At 39.1% G+C, this 12673-nt stretch overlaps 2 non-coding genes across 2 annotated transcripts; one reads left to right on the top strand and one right to left on the bottom strand.

Moving 5' to 3' along the window:
- Positions 1-3013: 3013 nt before the first annotated feature.
- trnay-gua (transfer RNA tyrosine (anticodon GUA)) lies at positions 3014-3100 on the top strand. Its single transcript is given in 2 exon segments — positions 3014-3050; positions 3065-3100. It is a non-coding gene; the product is annotated as a tRNA-Tyr (tRNA).
- Positions 3101-4901: 1801 nt separating this feature from the next.
- trnak-uuu (transfer RNA lysine (anticodon UUU)) lies at positions 4902-4974 on the bottom strand. Its single transcript has one exon. It is a non-coding gene; the product is annotated as a tRNA-Lys (tRNA).
- Positions 4975-12673: the final 7699 nt, after the last annotated feature.

Raw genomic sequence — 12673 nt, 5'->3', positions numbered from 1 at the left:
CAGATAGTGAGGACACAACGTCACACTCTCCTGACACTGATGATGAAGACTCTAAAGATGATAAGACATGTCACACTGACAACACTCACTTCACATCTTCTCACTCTCACAAAACATTTAAAAACCATAGTCATCTGAAAAGACACATGAGAACACACACTGGAGAAAAACCTTTTATCTGTTCAGTCTGTGGTAAACGTTTTGTTCGAAGTCACAATGTGAAAGTGCACATGAGAACACACACTGGTGAAAAAGCTTTTATCTGTTCAACCTTTGGTAAACGTTTTGTTCGAAGTCATAATGTGAAAGTACACATGAGAACACACACTGGCGAAAAAACGTTTTCTTGTTCAATCTGTGGTAAAGGTTTTATACAAAGTCAATATTTGAAAGTGCACATGAGAACGCACACTGGAGAAAAACCTTTTCCCTGTTCAACCTGTGGTAAAGGTTTTACACAAAATCAATATTTGAAAGTACACATGAGAACGCACACTGGGGAAAAACCTTTTTCCTGTTCAATCTGCAGTAAAGGTTTTGTACAAAGTAACAGTTTGAAAGTACACATGAGAACACACACTGGTGAAAAATCACATTCTTGTTCAATCTGCAACAGAAGCTTTTGTGACCGATCAAAGCTTGTAGCACACATGAGAAGACACCCAGGAGAGAAAGTGTTGAGTTGCAGTGTGTGTGGTGAAAGATTGTCTTCTAAGTAGCAGTGTAAGAAACACAAGTGTGCTGGTGAGAACAGCAGCAGCAAATGAAACTGCAGGATTTGAAATAAACTGTCCAGACTTTAACTTTGACTTTCTAACAACTTTATGATTCATTTGTTGGGTCTCTATAATCTATTTTATTCATTACCGTTATTACTCTGTATTATAGTGATTGTGTTGTGATTGTTTTATATGTATGTCCCCAGACCTTTATGCAATATACAAGTGAGAGAAAATAGCAGATTTTTTTTTTGTTTTTGTGAAAGGATTTTGTTTTTACAAACTTACATTTGTGGATACATCAAATAAATCCAGTATTGTGTTCTGAACATTTTTTATGTATTTTTTTCTTTTTTCAACATCCCCAAAACAACATCAATATCAGTCAAAGTTTGGAGTGTCAGACAAAAGCCAATATTGTACATCATCCCACAGAGATTTACTTTGCATACATTCTTAAAATAAACTGTTTATTGTGTTTCACAGTCACAGAACCAACAAGTGCTGTCTTCAATTGCAAAATAACATCCATAATATAATTTTAAGTGGTCAATTCCATCCTTTTTTTAAATTTAGATTAACTCTTTTATCTCAGAAAGAATGGAAACGTTTAAGTATTTTTTTGTTTCAGAGAAAATAATAATAAGAAGAAATAGAAAACAATTAAAAAAGATGCAGTAACTAGAATATTTTAAATAAAAGCCTATTTAAATGTTGTAATATTTCTTATTTGCAGGTCGTACTTAATTAAATCTTGAAATATTAAAATATTTTTATCAGTCAATAAGTGCATCAGTGACCAAATGCCTTTTTCAAACCATTGCTGTTCAAAGATGGATTTGTTTCTCATTTTAATATAAGAACAATTCCATAGTGGAGTATTGTGTGTGATGAAGTTGTGTTTGTAAATTAGTTTCCAGTACAACAACACTTGCTGGTAGGGATGGGTACTGTTCACTTCTAATTCCATGTTTTATGTGTTATATATGTCAATATATTGTGTGTTTGTATTTTGCCAACATGGTAGAATCACATGATAGGCAGGTTGTATCATGTTTTTCTGTCACCTTGAGGAAATGGCATAAAGAGGAAGATGACAATATAATGTCACTTGGACAATGATGTACAGAACAGAGGAGATTTAGTTCATTTTTATTTTTGGTTTCAGGCAATTATTTTGTATTATTATTTTTTCACAAAACCTCTCTATTATCCAGCTATGGATTTCTGGTAGCTGCTTAAAAGGAGATGGAAGGGGACAGTGAGCTGATGTATGAGGAAGGTATGGACATGGATAGGACTAGAGGGGAGAGAAGGTCATGAAGGTAAGTCGAGTGCTAAAAGAGTAGAAAAGAGGAAAAAGATTATAGTGGTGTCAGGTTCAAACACTGATGCGTCTATTAAACAGACGAGAAGGAAGAAATCATGCACAGACAGAGTTACATTTTGCTCAATTGAGGAGAGATGTGTTTTGGGCTGTACTCTAGTTACAGATCCAAACTACGTTCTAAAAGTCCAGCCCACGTGCTGCCTCTATTTATTTGGGAGGTCCCTGGTTACATCACTGAGGCTGTCGCTGAGGGAAGGGGGTCATCTTCACAGCTCCAGCTAGACACAATATATAATTATACATAAATGCAAATGTGCTGACAGTCGTGATATCACCTTGTCTCTGTTCTGTCTACGTCACGGTACTCGATGTTCGGTCTTGGCAGTCAGCAGGCCGGTTCTGGAAACAAACACTGATAAGAGACTTGCTTGCAATCTTGTGGATTGCCAGCTTTGCACAGACAAAGAAAAAATAATGTCAGCACACTTGATAATAACCATAGCAACAGCCTTTAAGCATAAGAGTTGTGTGATAATATACCGTAGTTCCTTGAATAGGCGCCGGGGCGCTAATTAATTTAAAACCTCTTCTCACTCCTGCGCTTAATCAAGGCATGCGGTAAAAGTAAGCAGGAGCTAATCATTTTAAAACCTCTTCTCACCCGTGCGCTTACCAGTGGCATGCAGTAAAAAACTGACTGTGATTAAAAAATAAATAAATAAACATTTATTCTGTGGCCGCGGCCCGGTGGTTGGGGACCACTGCTCTACAAGGTTTCTCATTGTCATCCCATTGGGTTGAGCTTGTTCTTGCCCTGATGTGGGATCTGAGCCGAGGATGTCATTGTGGCTTGTGCAGCCCTTTGAGACACTTGGGATTTAGGGCTATAGAAGTAAACTTTGAATGATTAATTGCTTGATAATAATGTGACTCAAAAATCAGAATTAGTATTGTTTGACCCCAACCTTCGATAGCTCAGTTGGTAGAGCGGAGGACTGTAGTTGCTCATGCTGAAATCCTTAGGTCGCTGGTTCAAATCCGGCTCGAAGGATCACCCGTTACGCTTCTTTTTTTTAAATTAAATCAATACAAACAACACAAGATACACTTACAATTAGTGCACCAACCCAAAAACTGTCCCTCACTCATTCATACATTACATTTCTGTGTGATGTGGTTCAAATAAGAATCCAAATAATGTCTTACATCCTGAGGATGTAAACTGTGTGTTGTTTTGGCGTAAGATATTTACGAAACACAACCTGTCCTACAGTAAGATGTTTCTTTCTGTAGGGATAGTGATGCAATGGATTATGTGTCTCACTACGGACTAGAAGATTCTAGGTTCAACTCCTAGCCAGCGTGCTGTTGTTTGTTAACTCAACTGAAACAGTATTCTGTACAATTTTGGGGGGAAGTTATTTTGCTTTTTTTTTTTTTTTTTAAATCTACTAACTGAAACGTGTTTTTTTTCTCTTTATTATTGCGAATGTATAACTGGTAGTTGTATCTGTTCTTATATTCGGGGCATTCAATCAGAATAAAGTGGGTGAGGAAAAAGGTGAGCACAACAATATAAATGTGACTATTTTACATCTTAGCAGTTGTTCTTTACACCACAATGGAGTAAAACCTAAATATTTCCCCAGAACATCAAGTATTAGCACACTGATTGAGATTCTCTTCCATGATGTCGTTCAAACAGAATGTGGCTTGAGCAGATGGTTTAACATTAGACATCAGGAGAGCAAACACATTATCAATCAAGGTGAGTAGGAACAGCCGTGGTGGTATAGTGGTTAGTACTCTGTGTTGTGGTCACAGCAACCCTGGTTCAATTCCGGGTCATGACGCTTAAACTGCTTTTCTTTTCAGCATTTTTCATCTACACTTGAAGACTTATTTATTAGCCTGCTAAGAACTTTTGAACATTTCTGAAAAATCTGCCAAATGTTTGCAGTAATCATAACATTTTCGGTAGTAAAACATTCTTCAGAAGCATTTTGGTACATTTTTTAGAGACCCTGAAATGCTCAGTCATGGAGCGTAAGACATTCTTTTTGAGCTTCCGGGATTCAAGTACCTGTTCTGCTGACCAATACTAGGCTTTGAGACCCCTTGGAAAGACCTCCTTCCACCCCTCAAAAGTCACCAATAGGGCAGACCTTGGTTACATTTGAATAAGTAAACCCAAGAAGGTGTTGTATAGATGAAATAGCTCAGTTGGGAGAGCGTCAGACTGAGATCCAATGCTCCCTGGATCGATCCTGGGTTTCAGCATAAGTATGTGTGCTTCTAAAATGGTAGCTATTGTTAATAAGCCTTCTGTGGCTCTTACAATACTGAAATGGTCTCCCTGGCCTGCCAGCCTTGCTGGTGGAGTCCTAGTATCAGTTGTTACAAACATTTCCTCCATTTGTAATTTGGACAACCGTTACGTGGTTTAACGGTCTTTAACTGAGCCTTCCATCGGGCTGTTTCAAACACAAATTTGTTGCCTTAAGGGTTTGTCTTGGACTGTATAACTTGAAACTGAGAGTAATAAAGCTGAGCTCAGTGTGAGGTGAAGGTGCATCTAACACACCTACAGCAAAATATTAACCACAACTTTTTCATACAGATACACTGTCTAACATTTTGAGTTTAAAGCAATTTTTTTAATCCTTCAGATAAACGCTCTGCCACCTGAAGTAAAGTTGATATAAGGGAGGTTTTTAGTTTCAGTGTTTCAAATGAAATAGAGAAAAAAACAATCGCTGTTGAAAACTATTTAAATCAAATATAGATTACAAGGACTGCTGCAGGGGGGCAAAGGGATGTCTTTTGAGAAATGTAAGGAGGTTAGCATCAGCTGCCTGAACAGGGACTTGAACCCTGGACCCTCAGATTAAAAGTCTGATGCTCTGCCGACTGAGCTACCCAGGACCTTTGATATGCTGATATGTCCAACATCTGAGATAACATCCATATTGGCAATCTCAGGTGAAAGTGAATTAGTCAGCATGTTCAGTGACAAGCTGGGAACTGTCAAAGTTCAAGCTCCCCAAGTGCTTGAACCCAAAGCTCATTTTTGACAGATAGGCCAGTTTTACATCCTCATCAACAAAGAAGGTTTTGACCAAAAAAGAAGCTCCTCTCCCAAAGTTGCCAACTCTGAGCTGCATTTAACTTGGATGCTCCCCAAAATATTGCCAGAAGCATTTTGTTTTAATTTTTAGTGGAGGTTAGCTGCAACAGGTAGAGCTGGTGAAGGCCCAGGCTGCAACAAATAGAAGGTCACTAGATTTTAAAGTCCAACATAAGCAGTCAGTAAAGCCCTGTTTTGGTAGTAAGCCTCATGTAAACTGTGTGTTCCTTTGGCCTAAGATGTTTACAATATACAACTTGTACGAAATTACAGGGCACGGAGCTAGTGGTGCAATGGATAACATGTCTGACTACGGACCAGAAAATTCTAGGTTCAACTCCTGGCTAGCTCGTTGTTTTTTGTTAATTGAACTGAAACAAAATTCAGTGCAATTTCTTCGGGAGTGTTTTTTTGCATTTAAAATAAATATCTACTAACTGGAACATGCATTTTTTTTCTTTTTTATTATTGTGAATATACAACTGGTAGTTGTGTCTGTTGGTATACTCGGGACATTCAATCAGAACAAAGTGGGTGAGGAAAAAGGTGAAACAAAACAAATCTTGCCTAAGCACGCCTTCCTCTTGTTAGAGTAAAACTTGTTGGGGCTTGGTCATGTTGAGAGACACTTTTTGTGCCGTCTCACCCGGGCCAGGAGCAGGAACACAATTTGAGGAGGCAGGAGTTGAGTCAAGTAGAAGTATTTTATTGAACGCAGTCTGCAGAGAGTGGAGATCGTATAGTACACTTGAACAGTAGTACCAGTAAAACCCAAAGCGATCTGTCTGAGAGTTTGTTGTACAGCAGCTTATATACACTGTGCCAGTAGTTATCTGATTGGTCAGTCTACTGACTGACGACTGTTGCTATGTGTCTCGTGTCTAGGAATAATTATGCTGAACTACTCTTGGTTTCCTGTTATGCTCGTTGTTGCTCAAGTATCTGTTTCCTGTATGTGCAGTGTTTGGCACACTGAGTTAAATTGAGGTCAGGACGTTTCCTGTTTTGTTTGGTACACTCTGTACTCTCAGAAATGAGGCCTTGTACACAAAATTGAGGTCAGGACGTTTCCTGTTTTGTTTGGTACACTCTGAACTCTCAGAGTGTACCTAACTATACGAATGCGCATATTGCCCGTCCCCTTAAAAGGGGTCGGGGGGTCGCACTAATATACAACGAAAACTTTAACTTTAGTCCTAACTTAAATAATAAATATAAATCGTTTGATTTGCTTTCTATGAAGTCTGCCACACCTCTGCCTCTGTGCCTGGCCGTTATCTACCGCCCCCCAGGGCCCTATTCGGACTTTATTAGTGAATTCTCAGAGTTTGTTGCTGATTTAGTGACACACGCCGATAATATAATTATAATGAGGGACTTTAATATCCATATGAATACCCCATTGGACCCACCGTGCGTGGCGCTCCAGACTATAATTGATAGCTGTGGTCTTACACAAATAATAAATGAACCGACGCATCGCAGCGGTAATACGATAGACCTAGTGCTTGTCAGAGGTATCACCATTTCCAAAGTTATGATACTCCCGTATACTAAAGTAATGTCCGATCATTACCTTATAAAATTCGAAGTTCAGACTCATGTTCGGCAAGCTAATAATAATAAAAACTGCTATAGCAGCCGCAACATTAATGCTGCCACAACGACGACTCTTGCTGATCTACTGCCCTCGGTAATGGCACCGTTCCCAAAGTTGTGGGCTCTATTGATAACCTCACTAACAACTTTAACAACGCCCTGCGCGAAACCATTGATAACATAGCACCGCTGAAGTTAAAAAAGGCTCCAAAAAGGCGTACGCCATGGTTTACTGAAGAAACTAGAGCTCAGAAATTATTATGTAGAAAGCTGGAACGCAAATGGCGCACGACTAAACTTGAGGTGCACCATCAAGCATGGAGTGATAGTTTAATAACTTATAAACGCATGCTTACCTTAGCTAAAACTAATTATTACTCAAATCTCATCCGCATTAATAAACACGATCCAAAATTTTTGTTTAGTACAGTAGCATCGCTAACCCAACAAGGGACTCCTTCCAGTAGCTCCACCCATTCGGCAGATGACTTTATGAAGTTCTTTAATAAGAAAATTGAACTTATTAGAAAGGAGATTAAAGACAATGCGTCTCAGCTACAACTGGGTTATAGTAACACAGATACGATTGTATATACGGCGGATACTGCCCTCCAAAATAGTTTCTCTCGTTTTGATGAAATAACATTAGAAGGATTGTTACAACGTGTAAATGGAATAAAACAAACAACATGTTTACTTGACCCACTTCCTGGGAAACTTATCAAGGAGCTTTTTGTATTATTAGGTCCATCAGTGCTAAATATTATAAACTTATCACTTTCCTCGGGCACTGTTCCCCTAGCATTCAAAAAAGCGGTTATTCATCCTCTCCTTAAAAGACCTAACCTCAATCCTGACCTCATGGTAAACTACCGACCGGTGTCTCACCTTCCCTTTATTTCGAAAATCCTCGAAAAAATTGTTGCAGAGCAGCTAAATGAACACTTAGCTTTTAAAAATCTATGTGAAACCTTTCAATCCGGTTTCACGGCAAATCACTCGACTGAGACAGCCCTCGCAAAATTGACTAATGATCTATTGCTAACGATGGATTCTGATGCGTCATCTATGTTGCTGCTCCTCGATCTTAGCGCTGCTTTCGATACCGTCGATCATAATATTTTATTAGAGCGTATCAAAACACAAATTGGTATGTCAGACTCAGCCCTGACATGGTTTAACTCTTATCTTACTGATAGGATGCAGTGCGTCTCCCATAACAATGTGACCTCGGACTATGTTAAGGTAACGTGTGGAGTTCCCCAGGGTTCGGTCCTTGGCCCTGTACTCTTCAGCATCTACATGCCCCTAAAGCTGACCAACACGCCGGATTGTAGTCAGCTGGAGGCGTGTCTTAATGAAATTAAACAATGGATGTCCGCTAACTTTTTGCAACTCAACGCCAAAAAAACGGAAATGCTGATTATCGGTCCTGCTAGACACCGACCTCTATTTAATAATACAACTTTAACATTTGACAACCAAATAATAAAACAAGGTGACTCGGTAAAAAATCTGGGTATTATCTTCGACCCAACTCTCTCCTTTGAGGCACACATTAAAAGCGTTACTAAAACGGCCTTCTTTCATCTCCGTAATATCGCTAAAATTCGCTCCATTCTGTCCACTAAAGACGCTGAGATCATTATCCATGCGTTTGTTACGTCTCGTCTCGATTACTGTAACGTATTATTTTCGGGTCTCCCCATGTCTAGCATTAAAAGATTACAGTTGGTACAAAATGCGGCTGCTAGACTTTTGACAAGAACAAGAAAGTTTGATCACATTACGCCTGTACTGTATATACCTTTATATACATATATACATACACATATACCTATACTGGCTCACCTGCACTGGCTTCCTGTGCACTTAAGATGTGACTTTAAGGTTTTACTACTTACGTATAAAATACTACACGGTCTAGCTCCATCCTATCTTGCCGATTGTATTGTACCATATGTCCTGGCAAGAAATCTGCGTTCAAAAGACTCTGGCTTATTAGTGATTCCTAGAGCCCAAAAAAAGTCTGCGGGCTTTAGAGCGTTTTCCGTTCGGGCTCCAGTACTCTGGAATGCCCTCCCGGTAACAGTTCGAGATGCTACCTCAGTAGAAGCATTTAAGTCTCACCTTAAAACTCATCTGTATACTCTAGCCTTTAAATAGACCTCCTTTTTAGACCAGTTGATCTGCCGCTTCTTTTCTTTCTCCTATGTCCCCCCCCTCCCTTGTGGAGGGGGTCCGGTCCGATGACCATGGATGAAGTACTGGCTGTCCAGAGTCGAGACCCAGCATGGACCGCTCGTCGGGACCCAGGATGGACCGCTCGCCTGTATCGGTTGGGGACATCTCTACGCTGCTGATCCGCTTGGGATGGTTTCCTGTGGACTGGACTCTCGCTGCTGTCTTGGATCCGCTTGAACTGAACTCTCGCGGCTGTGTTGGAGCCACTATGGATTGAACTTTCACAGCATCATGTTAGACCCGCTCCACATCCATTGCTTTCGGTCCCCTAGAGGGGGGGGGTTGCCCACATCTGAGGTCCTCTCCAAGGTTTCTCATAGTCAGCATTGTCACTGGCGTCCCACTGGATGTGAATTCCCCCTGCCCACTGGGTGTGAGTTTTCCTTGCCCTTTTGTGGGTTCTTCCGAGGATGTTGTAGTCGTAATGATTTGTGCAGTCCTTTGAGACATTTGTGATTTGGGGCTATATAAATAAACATTGATTGATTGATGATTGATTCTTTTACATAACAGTTGCTAAAACTTTTGTTCACTTCCAGTTCTTAATTTATTGACAATATACTCCATAAGTAATCACAATAAAAATAAATAAATAACTCTCAGTGAAGTAAGTTACATTTCATATGGTGAGATGAGTAAGAACATCTAGAAAATGAATGGATGGATGACATAAATTCAGAATGTTTATTATCATGGTTCTTTTTCTTTCTACTTTGTAAAGACTTGAAGTTTGAAGAGTTTCTTGAAGTGGATGATATTAGTACATTGTTTGATTGCTTTGCTTAATGCATCCCATCATTTAATTCCACATACTGATATACTGAAGGTCTTAAGTGTTGTACGTGCATACAAATGTTTTAAATTACATTTTTCTCTAAGATTATATTCCTCCTCTTTTTTTTGAGAAAAATTGTTGTACATTCTTGGCTAGCAGGTTATAGTTTGCTTTGTGTATAATTTTAGTTGTTTGCAATTTCACTATGTGGTGGAATTTCAGTATCTTTGATTCAATAAATAAAGGGTTTGTATGTTGTCTATATCCAACATGATGTATTATTCTAACTGATCTTTTTTGTAACACAGTTAATGAATGAAGTGTACTTTTGCAGTTATTTCCCCATTTTTCTGCACAATAACTCAGATATGGTATCACTAGTGAGCAGTAGAGAATATAAACTGATTTTTGGTCCAGAACATGTTTTGCTTCATTCATTATTGCCGTGTTTCTTGCTACTTTATGTTGTAAATTTTTTACATGAGATTTTCAGTTCATTTTATCATCAATCATTATACCTAGAAATTTGGTTTCATTTACTCTTTCAATTTCTATTCCGTCTATTTGTATTTGTGTTCGACACTTCTTTTCTACTTTTACCAAATAGCATTATTTTAGTTTTACCGAAATTCAAAGATAGTCTGTTTTTGTCAAACCATCTTTTTAATTTGTTCATTTCATCTGTTATTATTTGTATTATCTTCTGTGTGTTCTCTCCTGAACAAAACACTGTTGTATCATCCGCAAATAATACAAATTTTAAATATTTTATAACTTTAAAAATGTCATTTATATAAAGCTTGAACCATGTTGGTCCTAGTTTTGATCCCTTAGATCAGGGGTGCCCATTACGTCAATCGCGAGCTACCAGTCGACCGCGGGGGGTGTGTCAGTCGATCTCCAGCCAGGCTTTTAAAAAAGATAAACCTAAAAATGAGTGATCATCAATCTTCACCAAGACGTCACTTAAATGACATTCACGGTACCGGAGGGTCTTGTGAGATGACGCTGGCTGCTGCAAGATCATTATTATGAAAATATGACCAAGAGGAAGGTGAGAAACACTTTTTATTTCAACAGACTCTCGCGCCGTACCTTCCGTCAAAACTCTAAAGGCCGACTGCACATTTCCTATCTTCACAATAAAAGCCCTGCTTCATGCTGCCTGCGCTAACTAAATACAGAGTCTCGGAAAACTGGCGTGCACAAGCGATCCCTCAGAAAGCTGGCGTGCACATCACTTGTGCACGCCAGCTTTCCGAGACTCTTATTTTGTTAGCGCAGGCAGCATGAAGCAGGGCTTTTATTGTGAAGATAGGAAATGTGCAGTCGGCCTTTAGAGTTTTGACGGAAGGGACGGCGCCAAAGTCTGTTGAAATAAAAAGTGTTTCTCGCCTTCCTCTCTGTCATTTTTTCATAATAATGAACTGGCAGCAGCCAGCGTCATCTCACAAGACCCTCGGGTGCCGTGAATGTCAATCAAGCAAGCTACGGAATTTGCCGCCAATGTTTTTCTTGTAAAGTGTATGGAAGCTGGATGAATTAGATGCCAAAAACCAACTACTTTCATGTGGTATTGGACAGAAAGGACAACTTTTTTTCTCCTCCATTTGAAAATGTGGGCGTTATCATCATTACTGTCTGATTCCAATCAATGCAAGTCATCAGAATCAGGTAATACACCAACTTATATTCTTGTCTTTGTGAAAGAAAGACATCTATATGTGTTACACATGCTTGTATTATCATTAAACACATTTAACTTGTTTACAAAAATGTCTCTTTCATAAATAAATAAATATAAATGATATATATAAATGAGGTAGATCCCCTCGAGTTGGTCAATTGAAAAGTAGCTCGCCTGCAGAAAAAGTGTGGGCACCCCTGCCTTAGGTACACCACAGGATATATTTAGTGTTGTAGAAGTGTGTTCGTCTAGCTTCACGTATTGTTTCCTGTTGGTTAAATATCTTCGAATCCAGTTTAAGACCAACCCTCTGATGCCATACCAGTATAGTTTTTTGATTAGAATATTATGATTAATAGTGTCAAATGCTTTAGTTGGATCAATAAACACTGCTGCCGCATTTTTTTTTTTTTACTATCTATTGCATTGGTCATTTCTTCTGTCATTTCTATTACAGCCATCGAAGTTGAAATATTAGCTCTGTATCCATATTGGTTCTCATCTAATATTTTATGTTTGTTTGTAAAACTCTCTAATCCGACAGTTTTTCAATGATTTTACAAAATTGTGGAAGTAAAGAAACAGGTCTATAATTTGTAAATTGGTGTTTGTCTCCAGTCTGATAAATTGGTGCAATTTTAGCTATTTTCATTTTGTTTGGGAATTTACCTGTTTGAGATGATGGGTATTTTTATGCTGCTTTTGCAGTGTAGCGTGTAGTGTAGCTTGCTACAATTCTCTGAGGATAGCTTAGCTACATTTAATTGAGAGTAACTTGTAGCTTAGCTTAATACATTTTCCAGGTCGCTTGCCCATCACTGTCTGTTTGGCCTAGCTCACATGTGAATAGTTTGAATACTGCAAACTTCAATACAGTAACACCTCATTTGTGTTTTATGTTCTGCAGACGTCCAGCAGGTGTCAGCAGAGAGTCATGAAGAGATCCCCTCCAAGCAGCAAGAGTGGACCTCCAGTGTGGGACAGAAGGAGCTACAGGCCCCCTCCCACATTAAAGAGGAGCAGCTTCATGATGAAGATGAAGCTCAGTCCTTACAGCTTCATCACAGTCAAAGTGAGGAGAACAGAGGGGCGGAGCTTGTAAGTCAACACATCACAGAAGCTGATGGAGAGCATTGTGAAGATACAAAGTCAGAACCAGACAGCATCTTTGCTCCTCTGTCAGACATTGACC

This window comes from Nerophis ophidion, unplaced genomic scaffold (genome assembly GCF_033978795.1).
Source record: "Nerophis ophidion isolate RoL-2023_Sa unplaced genomic scaffold, RoL_Noph_v1.0 HiC_scaffold_49, whole genome shotgun sequence".
In the NCBI taxonomy this organism is placed as follows: Eukaryota; Metazoa; Chordata; class Actinopteri; order Syngnathiformes; family Syngnathidae; genus Nerophis; species Nerophis ophidion.
The sequence above is the reverse complement of the archived record's forward strand: the minus strand, read 5'-3'. Positions and strand labels throughout refer to the sequence as shown.